This window comes from Diabrotica virgifera, chromosome 2, assembly GCF_917563875.1.
Source record: "Diabrotica virgifera virgifera chromosome 2, PGI_DIABVI_V3a".
In the NCBI taxonomy this organism is placed as follows: Eukaryota; Metazoa; Arthropoda; class Insecta; order Coleoptera; family Chrysomelidae; genus Diabrotica; species Diabrotica virgifera.
In genome coordinates, this window is record NC_065444.1 from 201,492,567 (window position 1) to 201,514,083 (window position 21,517).

At 33.6% G+C, this 21,517-nt stretch overlaps 1 long non-coding RNA gene and 1 pseudogene across 1 annotated transcript; both read right to left on the minus strand.

The window, feature by feature from the left end:
• Nucleotides 1-16,134: 16,134 nt before the first annotated feature.
• LOC126880364 (uncharacterized) lies at nucleotides 16,135-17,012 on the minus strand. The gene is made up of 2 exons (XR_007696578.1): nucleotides 16,862-17,012; nucleotides 16,135-16,732 (listed from the first exon to the last, which is right to left on the minus strand). It is a non-coding gene; the product is annotated as an uncharacterized LOC126880364 (long non-coding RNA).
• Nucleotides 17,013-19,476: 2,464 nt separating this feature from the next.
• LOC126880898 (probable methyltransferase-like protein 15 homolog) lies at nucleotides 19,477-21,504 on the minus strand (annotated as a pseudogene).
• Nucleotides 21,505-21,517: the final 13 nt, after the last annotated feature.

Here is a 21,517-nt window from a genome sequence, read left to right on the forward strand (position 1 = left end):
GAAAATTTTGATTCCGAAAATGTACAAGATTTTGATTTTGTAAACATGTACCATACCTCTTTAATAATGGTTTTATAAAACCACACAAGGCAAATATGTTAATTAATGATTGTACTATTTTAATGGAACTGGATTCAGGCGCAGGTATCTCTGTCCTTCCTGAAAATATTTATTTCAGATATTTCAAAACCAGTGCATTACTTCCAACTAAAGTTAGACTCAGATCATTTGATGGAAGTATTATTACACCTTTAGGTGAGATTTTCGTAACTATTCAATATAATAATGTTAGGGTAGATAACTGTAGGTTAATTATAATAAAAAATGGAACAGCAGCCTTAATTGGTAGAGATTTAATGAAGACATTTAATTTCGAGATTAAATTACCGGGGGTTCCTAACATTAATATAAATAAAATAGATCAGGATGCAGAGATAGCAAGGTTAGTAAAAAAATATAGTTCTCTCTTTAGTAATGAATTAGGGCATTATAGGTTTGAAAAGGTTGACTTAAAAATGGAACCAAATGCAAAACCTATATTTTGCAAACCAAGGCCATTACCTTTTGCTTTTAAAAGGGATGTTAATGCAGAATTAGATGAACTTGAAAGTAAGGGTGTCATTACCTTGATTGAAAATGCTGAATGGGGCACCCCACTGGTTCCCATTGTCAAGGAGACAGGCAAAATCCGTGTATGTGCTGACTACAAAATAACCGTAAATAAATTTCTAATTGATGTCAAGCATCCATTGCCAAGAGTGGAGGAGTTATTTGCAGCCCTCCAGGGTGGGCACCTTTTTACAAAACTGGATTTCAAAAATGCTTACAACCAATTGGAACTAACGGAGGAGACAAAAAAACTTTTAAGTTGGAGCACACACAGAGGTATTTATCAGGTAAACAGGCTACCATATGGTACAAGACCGGCCTGTAGCATTTTTCAAAAAATTGTAGAAAAAGTTTTGTTAGGTATTCCAAATGTTATTAATTTCTTAGATGATATTGTGGTAACAGGTCCTAATAGAGAGGAGCATCTAAAAAATTTGGAAAATGTCTTTAATAGACTTCAGAAGGCAGGCTTTAAATTAAATTTAGATAAGTGCATGTTTTTCCGGCCTGAAATAAGGTATCTGGGGCATATTATTGATAAGGAAGGGTTACATAAAGATCCAGGAAAAATTAAAGCCATTATTGAGTGCCCCAGACCCCAAAATATCTCTGAAGTTAGGGCATATGTCGGGATGATCAATTATTATGGTCGTTTTGTGGCCAACTTATCAACAGTACTGGAGCCATTGTATAGGTTATTAAGAAGAGATGAACGTTTTAAGTGGACTTCAGAGTGTGAGAATGCATTTTTAAAGGCAAAGAGGGAAATTTCGTCAGGTGCGGGCCTTGCACACTATGATCCACAGATGGACTTGAAATTGGTTTGTGATGCTTCCAGCGTTGGCTTAGGTGCTGTTTTAATGCATGTGTATCCAGATGGGTCAGAGAAGCCAATCAGTTTTGCTTCAAGAGTGTTAAGCAAACATGAAGCTAAGTATTCCGTTATACACCAAGAGGCTTTGGCAATATATTGGGGTGTACAAAAATTTTATCAATATTTATTAGGGAAGCATTTCTTTTTATGTTCTGATCACAAACCACTGATGGCCATATTCGGAGAGACAAAGGGCATTCCGCAAATGGCAGCAGGGAGACTGCAGAGGTGGGCACTATTTTTAAGTGGATTTCATTACACCTTTAAACATATTAAGGGAGTAGAGAATAAAACAGCTGATGGACTTTCACGCTTGCCTCTTTCCATACCTAATGAGGTACAAAGTGATGTTGAGTTTGATTATTTTAATTTTCTGTTAGAGGATAAATTACCAGTTACCGCTGTAGAAATAATTAAAGGAATACGGTCAGACATCTGTTTGAGCAAAGTTTTTAAGTATGTAAGAGATGGCTGGCCAAAAACAGTTCCAGATGAATTGAAAGCATATGCTAACAGGGCTAATGAGCTTACCATTGATAATAATTTAATTATGTGGGGGTATAGGGTAGTGGTACCTTCCAAGTTTCATAAACAAATCTTACAGGAATTGCATAGTACTCATAGCGGAATAGTTCGAATGAAGACAGTCGCAAGGCAATATTTTTGGTGGCCTGGCTTAGATGGAGATATTGAATTGTTTGTAAAATCTTGTGAAGCATGTTTAAAGAATACTACAACTCCACGGAAGGCACCTTTAATTAAATTCCAGGAAGGAGCTCATGTGTTTGATAGAATTCACATTGATTTTTTAGGACCGTATCATGGGAAGAATTATCTTGTTATTACAGATGCATACTCGAAGTGGCCCGAGGTATATGAGATGTCAAAGACTGACTCAGAACATACCATCAGTAAACTTCGAGACTGTTTTGCCCGATTTGGGTTGCCAAATCAAATTATTTCAGATAATGGTCCGCAGTTTAATTCAGAGGAGTTTCAGCGATTTTGTAAAAATAATGGCATTATTCATAAAACTTCAGCTCCTTATCATCCAGCGACAAACGGAGCGGCCGAAAACTCAGTTAAAACCCTAAAATATGCAATAAACAAAATGTTAACAGGCTCCCAGAGCAAGAGTATATCTGAGTTGATTTCAAAATATTTATTTTCTTACAGAACTACCCCTCATTCAGTGACATTTCAAACTCCTGCCTATCTCATGTTTGGGCGTAAAATTAAAACCAGATTTGACTTTTTGACATTTAACGATAAGACATTGAGAGCTAGAGAACAACAGATAAAATACCATAAAGGTAATAGGGTGGTAGAATTTATAGAAGGAGAAGATGTTTATGTTAGGGATTACAGGGTAAATGCACAAAAGCCTAAATGGGCAAAGAGTAAAATAGTTAGAAAATTAGGACATCAAACATTTCTATGTCAGCCTTTAGATAATCCAAGTCTTGAATGGAAAAGACATTTGGACCAAATTGTTAAATGTGGTCATTTTTACGATGAAGAAATATCTAAAATTTCTGATGACAAGGATAGAGATACGTGTGATCCACTAAGTTCAGTTCCAAGTACTTCTGTAAGTTTGCCGTTACCTTTAAGTGAAACTGAAGCTTTGGTAACCTTAAAAAATACCAGTGAGACCCAAGGAGTGTCCGGTAGTGTTGAAACCGAATTTTCGAGTGAAGATATCAGTGCGGTTCCTTCGTCAATTAAAGACAGTGCATCACAATCAACCGTTGGGTTGCAGTCACCTAATATTAAGGAAAGATTGAGAAGAACCATCAGACCGCCTGATCGTTTAGATTTATAATTAAAACTATGACAATGTGGTTTTTATATTCGGATCTTGGTGTGGAGGGATGTAATGTATGCTACCTGTAACAGTTATGTTACTTCCCACCTCTACAAATCTATCTATGACCAACTTCACAGATAACCAAAAATATGTAATTCAGATATTAGCATATGTTCATTTAGCATAATGAATAAAGGTTTTCATGCCGTTTAAATTGTTTAATATTCTTAGATGTGGACACCACACATATCACAGTTCAGTTTTTTCAACAATCGCAACGACTTAAAAACGTTATAATGCTAAACTAATTTACGCCCTGGCCGACTCTGAAGTTGTCTGTCACGACCCTAGGTGTTGTTCTAGGTGTGTGACACCTTTGTGGCAACTTCAGAAGGAGAAAAAGAATTTACTTTATAACCTTATTTTTTTCTTATTATTATATGTTTTATTTTGTTGGAAATTTTCGATTTATTTAACAACCTGTTTGTTTTTTTTAAAGCTGGTTTCCATTCCATTGTCCACTGTTTTATCAGTAGATTTGATAACCTTAATCTTTCAATCTTTGTATCAGCTTTGCTAGACGGGGTTGCCAAGGCAGTTTTTACTCTTTCAGTAGTTTTGCTTTCACAAAATCAGTAGATTCTTTTTAGGCCATGTAAATACAGTATATCTACTTATACAGTAATCTGCATATCCGTCTTAACTGTCCCAAGAGGAATTCCAAAAAATTGGAAACCTAATTATTCCAAAACAACAACTGGTAATTACCATTTTTTAGCTAAAATCTACTAAATCAAAAACTAAAATATACTTAAGGATTTTTGGGATATATTTGGGATTTTTGATAATAAAAACAACAGCTAACTTAAGGGGATAGGCGCAAAATGTCACCCGTTAAAATGTTCAATGTATTTTAAATGTTTTCATTTTTTGCAAATCCTGAGAAAACTAATAAGTATTTTGAAAAATTTAAACGCAGAAAGAAAGATTACGTTATTACCGAGGACCGAAAGTCCCTGAAAACTTCTATAATGTTTATTTTAACAAGTTGCAGGGGTGAAAAAAAGACAAAATGTAGTGTCATTTTAATTCCAAATATCTCATTCAAAAGAAACGTTTTGGTTTTTCTAAATAATGCAGTCTTACATTCTGCGTTTAAATTTTTCAAAAATACTTCTTATAGTTTCCTCATGATTCGAAAAAAATGAATAGGTACATTTAACAACTAGAATATTTTGTCATCCACTAATTTTAACAACTGCATGTCTGGATCAAATTCTTCAAACAATTGTTTCGCATTTAACATTAGAAACACGTGAACACAACATTTTGTGTTTTGCAAAGTTACATATGTTTAGATAGTTACATATGTTTAGATATTTTAGTTTTCCATCTTTAGCTTCTAATAGGCTCACCGAATGCCAGAACTTTTCAATAACACCTGAAATACTGCTTGCACTGTTACTTGAAATCTGCAAGTTTGTTACACAAGAATCCAGTTTCCAGTTTCATTTCTCTGTAATATTCATCATCTACGTCCTGAATCTTATTTTCGGTAATGACCTATTTATTCTGAATCTTATTTTCGGTCTTATTTTCGGATTGGGAAATTGTAACCAAATGTGTGAAAATTAATTTAGAAATGGGGTAAATACTATTAAAAAGCAAATTTTATTTTAGTCATAACAAAATGTTGAAATATACCAAAAATCTAGTAAAAAATATTACCTACTAGAATATTTTAAAAAATATCAAAAATCTACCAAAAAAGTAGAAATCTCCTAAATGTGGCAACGCTGTTACGGAGAATGCTACACTTTTGACACTGGTCACATGACCTCTCTGTCACCCAATAAGAGGGTGCGTTCTAAAATGGTTGGGATAGTCAGCGCGGCCGGGTTTGGTTGGCGATTGGACTTCTAAGTTGTCTTATCGGTCTAGGGTTGGTAATACGGTATTTTTTTAGTAATATTGGTAATATTGTTTAATGCACCATTTTGGTTTTATTTGAGATTTTTGGGATGTAAAGAAAATGAAAACACAGAATAAAAAAAATGCAGGCATTTTCTGATACCTTTAAAGCACCATCAATACATTAAATTTATACAGAACATCTTTAACATAAATTTTGACTTTATATTAAAATTCGATTTTTTTAAATTTGCATATTTTTTGTCAAAAATGTCGTAAGAAAGTAGCGCCTGTGTTTTTTAAAGGTGAAATATCCATATTTGACGGTAATCTGAGATGCGTTTATAAATTTTAGATCAGGTAATTTTGTTTAAGTCCTTTATGTATTTATATAAATTTAAATACCTAATACGATGTCAAAATAGTTACCTTTTTGGTTTTCGCATTCACCATACAGGTGTTAAAAATATAGGTAAAAAAACATAACTAGTCTGACTCCTTGAGCAACCATTGCACGCGCAGGTTCTTTTTATAGTCGCTTCAGTTGTCTTATGCAACGCTTACGAAACGATGTTGCTTCATAGGAGGTTGCCTAGGCAACGTCAAGACAACTCAAAAATCGTCCACCAAATTAGTGCAGAATAGGGTCATCTTCTAGGCAATAACAACGTTGTAACAAAACGTTGCCACGCGGTAGACATCGTTGTCGCGTCGACAAATTGCTACTTGGGTACCAACATTCGTCGGAGTATATTCTTTTTAGTATATGTGTAGTACAAGCATAGCATCTACCTTAAAAAACATTCTAAATTTCATGTTCTTTGCATATACTTCAGAGTATATTCTCGTACCGAATATCCCAGGCAACCAAACGACGTTTCTATAACGTAGATAACACGTCATAAAAATGACCAATTGACGTGTTTCTATGACGTAGTACCGACGTTGAAAATCACGTGTATTTGTCTAATCGATTTGACGTCATAATTGTGACGATTTTAAAACGTCTAAAAGGTGACGACTTTTATACGTCGGTAAAATCACGTCTTTAATACTTTCAAAAAGTGACCTCTTTCAGATGTTTCAAAATAGGTAGTATAAAAAATAGGTAACATGAAACATATAGGTCTACGTCCCATCTGTCGAAGATATACTACCATTTTTTTAAGATCGCTTGTGCATTAGAAGCAATCTAACATTGATTCTGCATGATTGTACCAGCCCTCGCATTATAGAATTTTCACTATTTATATAAGTATACCTACTTACTGTATCAAAACTAAAAAAACATACAAACTAATAAATAATTTATTAACAAATTACTCGATAACACATACCTAATTAGTTCATTAACAGAAAATAAACATAACCTCAATCAGTTGTCAAGAAGAATACTGCATTAAACTAACTCACTGAGCAAAAACGAATACAAATCTCTCAATTAACACGTTTATTCAACTAAATATCTAAATGAAAAGTCTTATTTTATCACACAAGACACAAACCACGTAAACAATAAATGATAAATTTCTTATGAAAATTTTAATGAAAGTGTTTGGAGTAATACAAACAAGCTCCTCCCAATTTTTTGACGTCGCAAGCTTAAACTGTCTGAAATAAAAACGTTTTTTAAACGTTATTTTAACGTCATTAATCTGACGTATTTAAAACCATCTACAAAAGACGTCTATATGACGTAATTTTCAAAAACGTGTATATATTCAACCAAAACTGACGTTTCCTCGACGTTATATGACGTCAGTTGGTTGCCTGGGATACTAAGTATATTCGTGTACGTAGGATTTTGGAATATTCGTAAAAGTTTATTCTTAGAATATACCTTTATCGAATATTCTTAACACATACTTATAAGTACATTCTTAAACACATACTTATAAGTAGATACTTTTAAAATATCTTAAAAATAATTTGTATGTATAGGAAGTATAATATTAGCCTTATAGATTATCAACTTCGTTATTTTTTAGAATACATAATTAATAAAATTTATGTATGTAGGTAGTATTGGACGAATTTCATTTCAAAATTGTTGTAGGGTAAAAAAGTTTAAACATTAATTGTATTAACGTTTACATAGATACTATTAAAAATTCGTTTTCATAATTGAAATGACTTTACCATTTCGAGTTTATCATGAATCATTAGTATTTTTACATCCTTGGAATTTGAATTTAGGTACATTCAATTCAATAGGGCCATTTCGCAGAACCAAAACGTGCCAAACTGCACAACCAAAGCAACCAAAGGCTTTGGCGTTGCCAACCGTCGAGTAAGCTTTTTCCGTCAACTTACCTTAAAAATTCCCACTTTTATAAAAAAAAACTTTTTCCACCTACCTCTACCGAAAGTATACCTTTCCGGACCTGATTGTAGGGAGCAAAGTTGTACTTTTCCTCCCTAGGGAGGAAAATATTTTTCCTCCCTAGGGAGGAAAAGTAAAAGTGACGTCATGGTATTTCATTCATGAAATATAACTTATTGACGCCCTGTACAATATCTATTTTCTATTACGTAAGTATCTATACATTTTAACGTTTATCTAAAAACACTCTGTATTTTGCAGAATGGTAAAAAACAGTAAATTGTTATTCTGATTTAACAATGTTTACATTAATAATTTGACTTATATTTGACAGTTGACAGTTATATTGTATCTACTTGTTAGTTTTAGTTCTAATAAATTTTGTTGGTTAGTTACATAAATAAATTAAGTAAAAATGAAAAAATGACTTGTTATTTGAGGAAGGTGGAAAAACCATATGTATAACATGGGAGTAAAGTGCCTTTTCCTCCCTTGAATGATTACTGCCCTCCGCTACGCGTCGGGCAGTAAACTTCATTCTCGGGAGGAAAATTAGCACTTTCCTCCCTTGTTATACAAATAGCTATTCCCTCCTGTTTACAAAATCTGAGAAGATATGTTGAATTATTTTCAAATATTTTGATTTTTTCTTAATATTTTACAATTTGGACTGGAACAATAATTCCCTTTTGAGTTAACTTTTTCCCTTTATCACCTTTTATGTTGAAAATTCCCGCAAAAAGGTAAATTTCTCTCCGTTTGGCAACACCGATTTTGTTATTCCACAATACATTCATAACCCCCCCCCCCCTCCCCCATCATATTCTGACCATTTCTATTCTTACCTGAATATGGATCAGGGATAGGAAAAAACCGTATAATATGAAAAAGAAAACAGGCATTATTTCATTATTTGTATCATCTATGGATCTCAATCTATGCAGTGTTAAGGATGAAGGCGAATGATGTAGTAGTAGGACTAGGACTAAAGAACATACATAATCTGTTTATTTTGTTTGCGGTGCTTCAAAATACATATAATCTATTTTGATAACTCAATATTACTTAAATAGGTAAGTACATATAAGTATTATATAAATTTTAGTTACTTATTATGCATAGTTTAGTTTAGCTAAATATTATATAATGATTTATATAAATAACTAAAATTTATAAATATGTACTTACTTTTTAAGTAATATTGTAGAATGTAGGTACTAACTACATTCTCATTTGCAATTAAAATATGTAAATAGATATTTGGTAGAACCAGTAGAACCTAAGATGAGATTAGGTGATGCTGAAAACATACTTCTAAGCAATATAGCACTTGATAGCACTTTCTTAGAATATTCTTAAAAATATAATATTCTTCCCATACAAAGATGTGCGGTAGTACGTTCTTAGTATATAAATAGAAGGTTTATAGCACTTCCTTGGAATATTCTAAAAAGTACCTTCTTGGTATAAACTAAAAAGATGTGCGGTAGTATGTTCTAAGTATACACATAGAAGGTTTATAGCACGTCCTTGGAATGTTCTAAAAAGAACATTCTTGGTATATACTAAAAAGAAGTGCGGTAGTACATTCTAAGTATATACATAGAACGTTTAAGTACTGTAATGTAGTATATACTCAGTATCTGCTCTGCACATTCGCAATGGTAATTACGCACATTCTCAGTATATACTTTTTCTGAAAAGTATGTTCTATGAATCTACTAAGAACATGAAATTGTTATGTGGGTCGTATATATACCTTGGAACAGTCGTCAACTCGAAATGGGATCAAAAAACCGATATTATGAGACATGATAAATATCGTATACTGCAGCTGATAATATAGGGTAAAATAGAGAGTAAACGTGGACCCGGAAGAAGAAGACACTCATGGCTTCAAAACTTACGCCAATGGTTTGGACTAACATCGATCGAGTTATAGACACGCTGTAAACAAAATTAAAATTGCTATGATGATAGCCAACTTCCACAACGGACAAGGCACATGAAGAACAAGAATTAGAAATGAGATGAAAATGTAAAATTTTCCGAGGAAAAAAACTTCCCGTGTTGACATTCCAACATACAAATCAATGGTCTCACCCTTCAGAGCTCCCAAAGGTTCATATACCTGGGCACAGAGCTAAACAGTCAGCTAGACCACTCAAAAAAATTAGAAGACGCATTGAAATAGCAAGATCTGGCTTCATGAACATGCTTAAAATGCTCTGTAACCCCAAGCTATCAGTCACAATAAGATTGAGAACACTAAAGTGTTATGTGTGGTCTCTATTACTATATGGCTGTGAGACCTGGACATTAAAACAGTATGATGTCAACAAACTGAATTCATTCGAAATGTGGATGTACCGTCGAATGCTAAGAATAAGCTGGACCACCAAAACTACAAATGAAGAAGTACTGTAAATAATGAACACACGTCCTCATCTGGTCAATACAATCAAAACTAGAAAGACGTCATATCTAGGACACATAGGTAATGCGCCATAGGGAATTTGAGTAGCTTCAGGTAATATTAGAAGGCAAAATTGAAGGTAAAAAGGGTATAGCAAGAAAGAAAAAATCCTGGCTCCGAAACATCAGAGATTAGACCCACACAACAGGGAATGACTTAATTCATCAAGCCCAGAACAGAGAGAAATTTGCCATATTGATCGCCAACCTCAATAGAGAAGGCACTTAGGAGGAGGAGGACAACGCAAGAGAGTTTTCTGTCCCGATTAAACCCCGATTAGCTAACCAGGACATAAAATACTGGTCCTAAGGCTCAAAGATAGATAGAAAGTAACTTGTGAAGTGGTTACGATTGATTTGATTTAAGATGATAATTGGGGGTGATTTTCCCGAGGTTTTTGACCAAAAAAAAGGGACCAACTATATTTTGAGCATTTGCTTAGTTTTGATGCTACAAACTAAAAAAAAAACAAAAATAAATATTTTTTAAACACTTTAAAAAAGTTGTAATGAGTTTTCCAAAAAAAAGTGCATCATTTTTTGGTTATTTCACGTTGAAATATTCACTTTGAAATTTGGCGGATATGAAACTATTTTTTATTAGCTACAACTTTGTTTCAACTGGGTCCATAGAGTTCATAATATATAGACCTGGATCCCGCGTACCTAAAAAAAGTTGATTAATAGCAAGTTGAAATTTTGTTAATAGCTTAACGGTGTCTAGTCGGACAAACTTTGATGTATGGTAACACTGGAACAGGGGAAGTTTTATTTGTGGAACAGCTTAAAAATTTGGAACGTCCAGACTACGAAAACGTTCCATGTATTTTGTCGGACAGAACTTCCAATTGATTTGGTAGCATTTCATTAAACTTTCATGTAAAAATCAGACTGGTGTTTATCACCAACTGTGTATTTTAATGAGTGGAACACGAAGAACATGTCAAATGACAGTAATCAAGTCGGTTGTTTAGCAGTCTGATGTTTGCATGAGAGTTTAATGAAAGGGTAACAAATCAATTGGATGTTCTGTCCGACAAAATACCTAGGACGTTTTCGTAACCCCCTGTTACGAAGTTCCCCTGTTCCAGTGTTCCCTCCCGTACATCAAAGTTTGTCCGACTAGACACCGTTAAGCTATTAACAAATTTTCAGCTTGCTATTAATCAAGTTTTTTTGGTACGCGGGATCCAGGTCTAATACACCATTTTTTTATACTTTTTAGAAGCTACATATTTTTGCTAAGAATGCTTTTCTCGGATAAAATACTTATTTTTTGAGTTATTTGTAAAAGCCGCCTAAAAACCTGTTTTTTACTCGCAAATAACTCGAATATTAATTTAGTGAAAAAATCCTATAGAACAAAAAGTTGCTTAGAATTAGTCAGTTTATCCATTTTCAGACTTATTTTGAACGTATATTTTTTCACCCCCGAGATGGAATAAAACTCACCCTCAGGGCAAAATGTTACATCGGCACACTATCACTTTTCTTGGTTGACATGTTACCTACCTGTATGCCAAATTTCATGTTAATCCAAGCGATTATTAAAAATTTAGAGCAAAAAGTGTGATTCAATGTATATATTTACTACATACTTGTATTTCAAACAATTGCAAATTTCTTTATCAGTTTAAAATAAAAATTTTTGACCAGGTAAAGAATTAATAATTGTCACAAAATTACAAATCACATTATTACAAATATAATCTAAATACAATATAAGTGATAAAATATTTCCAAATGAAACGTTTTGTATCTATTAGCATTGTTTAAAAAAAGATAAAAATTTGTCTAGTTATACAATGCTATCTATTAATAGTAAGAATTTACCATTTCCAAGTAAATAATTAAACACCCTCATCACTGTAAATACCCTAATAGCACAAGGACGTCCAATGGACGTCCATTGGACGTCCTTCACGGACTTTAGGGACGTCCGTTTTCGTCCGAGGAACGTCCTTTATACGTCCTATTTTGGTCCAAATGTCGCGCTACCGAACGTCCATTGGACGTCCATCTAAGGTCCGAGGGGACGTATATTGGAACTTAATCGGACGCAAATTGGACCTTAATCGGACGTCCTAGGGGACGTAAATTGGACCTTAATCGGACGTAAATTGGACCTTAATCGGACATAAATTGGACCTTAATCGGACGTCCTAGGGGACGTAAATTGGACCTTAATCGGACGTAAATTGGACCTTAATCGGACGTAAATTGGACCTTAATCGGACATAAATTGGACCTTAATAGGACGTAAATTTGACCTTAATCGGACGTAAATTGGACCTTAATCGGACGTAAATTGGACCTTAATCGGACCTTAATCGGACGTAAATTGGACTTTAATCGGACGTAAATGGGACCTTAAGCGGACGTAAATTGTACCTTAATCGGACGTAAATTGGATCTTAATCGGACGTCCTAGGGGACGTGAATTGGACCTTAATCGGACGTCCTAGGGGACGTGAATTGGACCTTAACAGGACGTCCAATTTTGGTCCAAAGGCCAAGTTGTTAAACGTCCAATGGAGGTCCACCTAACGTCGGAGGGGACGTTCGGTGGACGTCATTTGGGCATTCATAGGATGTCCCAGTTTGGTCCAATGTCTTGCTGCTGAACATCCATCTAACGTCCTGGAAGGTCATTCGGTGGACGTCTAGCGACGATATTTAGACCTGTGGAGAATGTATTGTGGGAAATAAAAAATATATTTTTTAAGGAACTTATATTTCATCTTATATCAAATTACAATTATTGGATATTACAGTATTTACATTAAATTACAATACACTTCTCCAAGAAATTAACGCACCACCTTAAATATGGGGTATATTTGATGTCTCGTATTTCCTAAACCTGTTGTCCCATCTAAGTGATGTTTTTATAATATTATAGCCTAGGCTATAGGTTACCTCCTTAAGCTTGTCATGCTGTAATATATGTATATTATATCATATCGCTCTCTATAGTAATGTGATATAATATATATTACAGTATAGCTCCCTGTGCATGACAAGCATAAGGAGGTAACATATTCTAGGGCCTAGGCTAGAATATTATAAAAAAAATCACTTAGATGCAACAACAGGTTTAGGAAATTCGAGACATCAAAAATGCCCAATTTTTAAGGTGGTGCGTAATCGGCTGTATATACAGGGTGTAACAAAAATACACGTCATAAATTAAATCACATATTCTGGGACCAAAAATAGTTTGAATGAACCTAACTTACCTTAGTACAAATATGCACATAAAAAAAGTTACAGCCCTTTGAAATTACAAAATGAAAATCGATTTTTTCGATTATATCGAAAACTATTAGCGATTTTTTATTGAAAATGGACATGTGGCAGTATTTATGGCAGGAATATCTTAAAGAAAAATTATGGTGAAATTTGTGCACCCCATAAAAATTTTATGGGGGTTTTGATCCCTTAGATCCTCCCAAACTTTTGTGTATGTTCCAATTCAATTTTATTATTGTGGTACCATTAGTTAAATTCAATATTTTTGTTTCTTAGTATTTTTCAGATAAGGCAGTTTTTATCGAGTTGCGACTTCTTTTTTAATATGTCCACGTAAAAATTTTATGGGGGTTTTGTTCCTTTAAACCCCCCAAATGTTGTATGTTCCAATTAAACTATTACTGAGGTACCATTAGTTAAACAGAGTGTTTTCAAAACTTTTTTGCCTCTTTGTATTTTTTCGATAAGGCACGTTTTATCGAGTCTGGCTTCTTTTTTAATATGGTTCAAAATATACCTAAAAATGTAAAGCATAAATAAGTTTGCATATTATTACCAAGTCTCCATAATCGTACTTAACCATATACAAATATGTGGTGGATTTGACAAATATTCACAATATTTCGATAAAAATTGACTTTTCGAAAAAGCAATAAGAGGCAAAAAAGTTTTTAAAACGTTGTTTAAATGGTAGGTACTACAATAATAATTAAATTGAAACGTGCACAAAAGCACATTGTTTTCGATACATTGGAAAAAATCACTTTTCATTTTGTAACTTCAAATGAGTGATAAAGGCACAGAGACTTAGATCACGAGGTCACATTGAAAGGATGCCAAAAACGAGGACTCCGAAAAGGGTACTAAACTACACTATAGCTTCAAGAAAGAGAAGAGGAAGACCGGAAAATAGATGGAAGCAAGAGGTCGAAAAAGATTTGGAAAGAATGGTGTTACAGGGTCAGAAAAGAAAAATGAATAAGAGGAAGGAATGGAGAAAAATCACATATCAAGCCAGAGAAGATCTCAGTACATAAAGAAACGTGAAAATGAAGAAAAAACAAACTTTTCAAGCCATGGGCCTCTAAGGCCCTTGGTGCTATTAATATATAACTTCAAAGGGCTGTAACTTTTCTTTTGTGCACATTTGTACTAAGCATAGATTTATAATACTCTAGATTGCGCCTTACGATCTTAAAATGGGTGACGGTTGCGACAGAGATAAATGAGCCTATTTGGTCGGTAGTCTCTTTCTAATTCAAGGGGAGTATCGACGACGTCACTATCCTACTCTGTCATTGAGTATTTTAGATGGTTTGACAGTTCGAGCGCATGGCGACGAGAACTGGTCGTTTGTCTTCGGACGTGGATAATCCTGGTTCGAATCCCATACCAATTTTTACTTTTTTTATTTTTTATTTAATCAATATTGCGTTTATTAGATATTATTACATCTCTAAAATAAATCTATGCAAAGAAATATATAACAAATAAGAAAAAGACGAAGCAAGTATGTACACACAAGGTAAGCAAATGGTACACATTTTTATTTTAAATAAGAAAAACTGTGTAGGTACCTATAGATTTTTAAAAATATAAAAGCCATGTTATTTTTTTTAATAAGTTAATGGTAGAATAGTATAAAGTAATTAAAAATATTCGTAAAAAATTACAAATAATTAATATCAACATAATGTACCATCGATTTATTAATTGAATCGGTCATTTCAAAAACAACACGAGTCACATATTCCTAATTTTACAGAAGAGCAAAGAAAACTTAACTATATAGTCGAAAGATGGATGAAATGGATGACATCAAAATTCAGAGTTATATTGTAGTTTTGTTCCTAATGTTTTTACTGGACTGGTGTCGTTTTTGCACACAACGTTTATCTTAAAGAAGTCTATTCCTCTCAAAAAGTTAGTTTCTCAAAATTGTAGACTTTGCTGTTTTTGAAATGACCGATTCAATTATAAGTAATTAGACATTATTTTTATTTATGAAACTATTGTTACAATTTTTTAAAAAAGTAGAAGCAAAACAAATATTATTCACGAATAAGGACGAATTTATATTAATAACGAATGACTTTTATTTTACTATGCAGTTCACAAATTAAGTATTCCAATATTAACTTACTATACATAGGTACATTTATTATCTGCTAGATTTACTTAGGTCAATTTTTCAGATGTAAAAATATCTAATAAACGCAATATTGAGTAAATAAAAATAAAAAAGGTAAAGTTGGTATGGGATTCGAACCACGATTATACATGTCCGAAGACCAAAGACCATTTCTCGTCACCACCCGCTCCATCTGTCAACACATATTACTCGATAAAGTGGGACAGTCACGTCGTCGATATTCCCCTTAAATTAAAAAGAGACTACCGACCAAATAGGCTCATTTATCTCTGTCGCAACGGTCACCCATTTTAAGATCGCAGGGCGCAATCTAGAGTATTATATATCTATGGTACTAAGGTAAGTTAGGTCCAATCAAACTATTTTTGGTCCCAGGATATGTGATTAAATTTATGACCTGTATTTTTGTTACACCCTGTATATAGTCACTGATGTGACATACCTCCGATTTGTTTTTTCATGAGTTTTGTAAGAGAGACTAAAAACTTTTTTATGGTTACCTCCTGTTTTCATATATTTTTTGACATGTTTTGTAGTAAATTCAACTATCTATTTACTACAAGACATGTCAAAATTTACATGTGAAAGCAGGAGATAATCCTAAAAATGGTTTTTCGTCTCCTACAAAATTCATGAAAAATCAGATAGGAGAATTTGTACATTACAATTCTCTGATGTTTGGGAAAAAGGGCTTAAGTCAGAAATGCACATCGATAATGTTTTGATGATTTCTGGACCAGAAAAATCGGCTCTTTTTATTGGTACATACAGTTTACGTCTACAACAGTTTTTTGCTGGTCCAGAAATCATCAAAACATTAGCAATGTGCAATTCTGACTTACGCCCTTTTTGCCAAACATAAAAAAAGCAATCTGGTCATAACTGACCAATGAGCAATTTTAATTTAACCTAAATTACTAATGTTTCTTAAAATGAAGAGCTTACCCGATAGCGTCTCTTATCTAATCTAACAAGATCGTGCACTATTCTAACATACACAGCCACATCACGCACTATGCTCTGCTTTTCACTATCACCTATCACTCAAACTAGTTCAAAAGGCTTTGTCCTCTTCAATCTTCTAGTTTGCCCAGTAGTATCGAGGAGGATTTCCTCAATATTCTTGTACTTATTTAAGTTGTTTGTCGGGATTCCTGCTATCTTCTTGATGATTATATCCAGGTTCCATTCCTAGGTATTAATATTTGTTTATAAAGTAATAACTTATTATGCATGGACAATGTTGTTTCTTCCAATTAGCCAATACACTTTTTATATCTTTATTTTGGTTATATCTGGTTTTTTGTAGACCACTTTCAGCTGATTCTAAAAAAAATTAAAATGAACGGTAATTTTTCTATTCTTTACAATTAAAAATCAAAATATTTACAGGTAATACATGCATAAATGATTCGTTTCATAAAGAAAATTGAAAACGGATTTTATAATACTTACATAATTGTTTAACAGATCCAGCCATAGCCAAAACTAGCATACTAAACAGTACAGTTGAGTACAGCAAAAAAAGCCACTAATTTCCATTTTTCACCCCCTTATCGATGCATTTTTTTCCAATCAAAATTTTTACTAAATTTTTAGGTTATCTTATGATGAAAATGAAATAATTGATGACTTGATGACCAATGACCACGCGACGCTACATAGATACTCGCGCGGCAAATTTGAAAATGAACGCAAATTGAATAGTAAATGGCCTCTCTTTAGAGTATGGAAAATTTTACCCCTCCAGGAGGACATTGTACTCTTTTCATAGAATATCTTGTGGTAACTTTCCAGCCATAATTTAATCAGATGTTCACGGAATAGAACTTTGATAGTAGAATTCCTGGAATGTTTTGTTGTTAGGGGAAACTTTTATTTTATTTATTCTTGAATATTTCCTGTTGTTAAACATTGTAACCAATAATTTACAAATAAGATTTTCATTACATTACATGAAATCAAAACATGTTTTGGATATTAAACTATATAGTTTTATAATTGTAATAATTTAATATACAATTTTGAATTAAGATTTAATCTTTCGATCTAATCGATTTAAACTACAGTAAAACTTGTGTTACCGGCCCCCTGCCAACACCGGCCACCTGTACTAACGGCCAGTTTAAAAATTCCCCACACTAATTACAGTAAAACCTGTCAGTAACGGCCGCTAAAAATGAAAAAGCTATTGGCCGATATAGAAAGGTGACCGGTATTGCCAGTTTTTGTAGTCTAGATATAATTGGTTTGGGGAATTTTTAAACTGGCCGTTAGTACAGGTGGCCAGTAACACAGGTTGTACTGTATATCTAGGCTACAAAAACTGGCAATAACGACCACTTTTCTATATCGGCCAATAGTTCTTTCATTTTAGTGGCCGTTAGTGACAGGTTTGACTGTATTTCATTAACGTAAAGTTAACGCAAGTTAATATTTTATTGAATTATTTTGCTATTTGATCTCGTAATTGGTATAATGTGTCCAATATAAGCGTTCATAAAACGTCCGTATTTCGTCCAGTATGGACGTCCAAAGTCGGACGTCCAAAGGACGTCCATATTTATTCCGTCCGAAGGACGTCCATATTTATTCCTTCCGAAGGACGTCCAACATGGGACGTCCGTTTATAGTCCATGGACGTTAGGACCAAAAATGGACCTATTTTGGACGTCCAAATGACGTCGTGTGCTATTAGGGAATTGTCCGTATTTCGTCCAGTATATATACGTCCATATTTGTCCCATCCGAAGGACGTCCAACGTCGGACGTCCATTTTTATTCCGTCCGAAGAATGTCCAACGTCGGACGTCCAAAGGACGTCCATATTTATTCCTTCCGAAGGACGTCCAACGTCGGACGTCCATATTTATTCCTTCCGAAGGACGTCCAACGTCGGACGTCCAAAGGACGTCCATTTTTATTCCGTCCGAAGGACGTCCAACGTCGGACGTCCATATTTATTCCTTCCGAAGGACGTCCAACGTCGGACGTCCAAAGGACGTCCATTTTTATTCCGTCCGAAGGACGTCCAACGTCGGACGTCCAAAGGACGTCCATATTTATTCCTTCCGAAGGACGTCCAACATGGGACGTCCATTTATAGTCCATGGACGTTAGGACCAAAAATGGACCTATTTTGGACGTCCATTGGACGTCGTGTGCTATTAGGGTACAATACAAGTACGATTGAAGGCGAACAGTACCGATCGATCGGTATAACGATCATAAGTTCTATTTAGTACGTGGCGACAACGCCGTCGTTAATAGAATTAAAATTCGTCGTTATTAAAATGTTCGAATATATATACGTGCCGCCATCTACTGAAAGAATTGTTAAACGTTTAGTTCCTATGATCACCAACCATTTTGACTGTGGCGTTTACATACCCCCTTAAAGTGCTTATTTTGGAAATAATTTGGTTTCATATTAAAAAAAAATTCTAAAAATTTTGGAAACATTTCCTTTTTTCAAAATAACTTAAAAAGTATTAGCGATACGACAAATCACAAAGAATATAGAAATGTAGGTTTTGCTGTTATAAATATGCTAGTTTCATTTTGTTTTTCTGTAAGACAAAAATTGATTAAGATATATGGCTGTTCAAAGTTTGAATACACTCATGATTAGTGACTCGTTCAAGCCCTTTCAATTATAACGTTTTCAAAAATAAGCACTTTAAACACGGAGAGATTTTCATGATTTTTTTTACTAAAAAAAAGGGGGCCAACTTTATTTTGACCGTAACTCGCTTACTTTTTTAATGTTAACTTTTATGAACAATTAAAATAAAGCTTTTTTAAACACTTTAAAATTAAAGTGGAGTTTTCTCAAAAGTGCTTTATTTTTTGGTTATTTCACGATGAAATATTTGATTTGGAATTGGACGAATAAAAACGTATTTCTCATGAGCTACAAATTTGCTTTTGCTGGATCTCTAGACTTTACGAATACACGACTTCACGAAAACTCACATTTTCAAGGTGCACGCAAATAAGACAATATTTTAAAGAAAGGTTAATAAAGAAAACAAACATGAAAAACAAACTATTTATTTTAAAATCATTTTCTATCTTATTTTAACTGCTGCTCTGAGTTTCGACCTACTTCTAGGATTATTATCAACCTCTTCATATTTCGGAGTTATAAACATGCTGATGGAGCATCTTCCATTGTGGTTCCATAATTTGCTTGACCAAACCTTCTGTCAAATTTGCAGAATGACTACTGTACTTAAGCAGCAAAGGATGTACTGTCTTTCCTAGCATGTTCCCAGACAAATGTATCTTAACAATTGTATCCTCTACTCTAAATAATGAAACGTTATGGTCATAATTCGACATCATACTTTCAGCTAGCTGTGAGCCAATAACAATGTATAGTAATTCATTTCATTTAACTCGTTATTTACAAAAATTCTTACCGCTTGAAAAGTTTTGGTTGCCACACGTGACGTGGTCTTTGAAGTTTCTCTAGAGAGAAATTCACACCGAGAGTGCAGTACGGCTAAAAAAGTGGATTTTCACAGATCCGATGTCCGACGGTACGATCATACGATAGAAATTTCAGAGAATTTCATTGGCTGAAAAGTGACAGTTGGGTTTTCGTACGAAATTAAAAAGTCATCGGAAGAAGTTAAAATTATTTTAACTTTTGCACGAAAATCGGATGAATTTTGACACTATTGACATTCTATCTTGAACGTCTTGAACTTTAACCTTACTTTTGTGAAGTGTTTATGTTTTTGATATATTGAAATGGAACAACAAAATCGTAATTATAAATGGATGTTGTTCTGAAACTATTTTCTTGTGGCATTTTTGTAATTAACTATTTTTAATGAGAAATAAGCCACAATTTTAATAAAAAAATGATTTTATTTTTTAGTAAAATTGTGGCTTATTTCCCATTAAAAACAGTTAATTATAAATGGATGTGATGGTACTTCTAACAATAACTCACATTTTTATCCTCTTCAAACAGATAATTTGACGAATCCATGATGATCCAAACAATAATAAGAATAAAATCGAAATAAAACTATCTATCTGTACCTGTTCCAACAGCAAACATTTGTTCATTTGTATCAAATATCAATCCATGGAATAATCTGACATATTACCCAAATGTCAAAAAATTTCGGATACGACAATCAAATATAATCGTACGAAAAAATTTCGTATTTCGTGTCTTCGGATATCGGATCTGTGAAAATTAGCCTTAACATGGGGAATAAACGCACAGGGTTGTCGGTCTTCACCAGTTGTTGATTGCTCTATCAAGAGCGTCGCACAGGAACTGTGGCAACACTGAATGAGCATTCCTATCTTAACCGTATTGCACTCGCAGTGTGAATTTCGCAATAGACGATAATCTTCTATGCAAATTGACTTGACTAAATCAGATAAATCTTCTGTTGTCGCTAAGGTTTTAAATATATATCTACACTAAATTTACAATCAAGATGCAGTAGAAATAAACAAACCAAGACACATAAAATGCTACCAGGAGCACTTCCGAATCATAATTTATAATGTATATACATTGTAAATCCCAAATCATGATTTCCAAAGTTTATACATTGTACATTATGATTCGGGAGTGCTCCTAGTAGCATTTAACGTATTTTGGTTTGTTTATTTCTACTGCACCTTGATTGTAAATTTATTATAGATTCAATTATAGCTCTAGCTATCTTTCGGGCTTGCCTTTCTTCTTCGTAGGTTTTAATTATCTTGTACAAATCTTCTTCTATGATCTATGATCAAATGACCCAAACGATCTAAACAAATGTGTTCGAAGTGAAAAAATCATTTTTGTGAATTTGTTTAAAAAAAAATTGTTTAAACAATTTTTCGACCACGGTACCGCCTGGCACCCTGTGGATTTGTTATAAGGACCTCTGTTTGAGTAAGTTTGTGCAAAAAAGTCGAATCGGAATAATTAACCTAACGGGGGCAACGATACAGCCTGGACTACTAAGGTGTCGTAGAATTTATCATTCCGTTCACATTTTTCTTCCGTACACCACTAAGTAAGCTACAAAATCATAGTAAAAAACTGGAAAACAAAAAATGCACAATTTAGACTTTTTCATGTCTTTCTAAGAA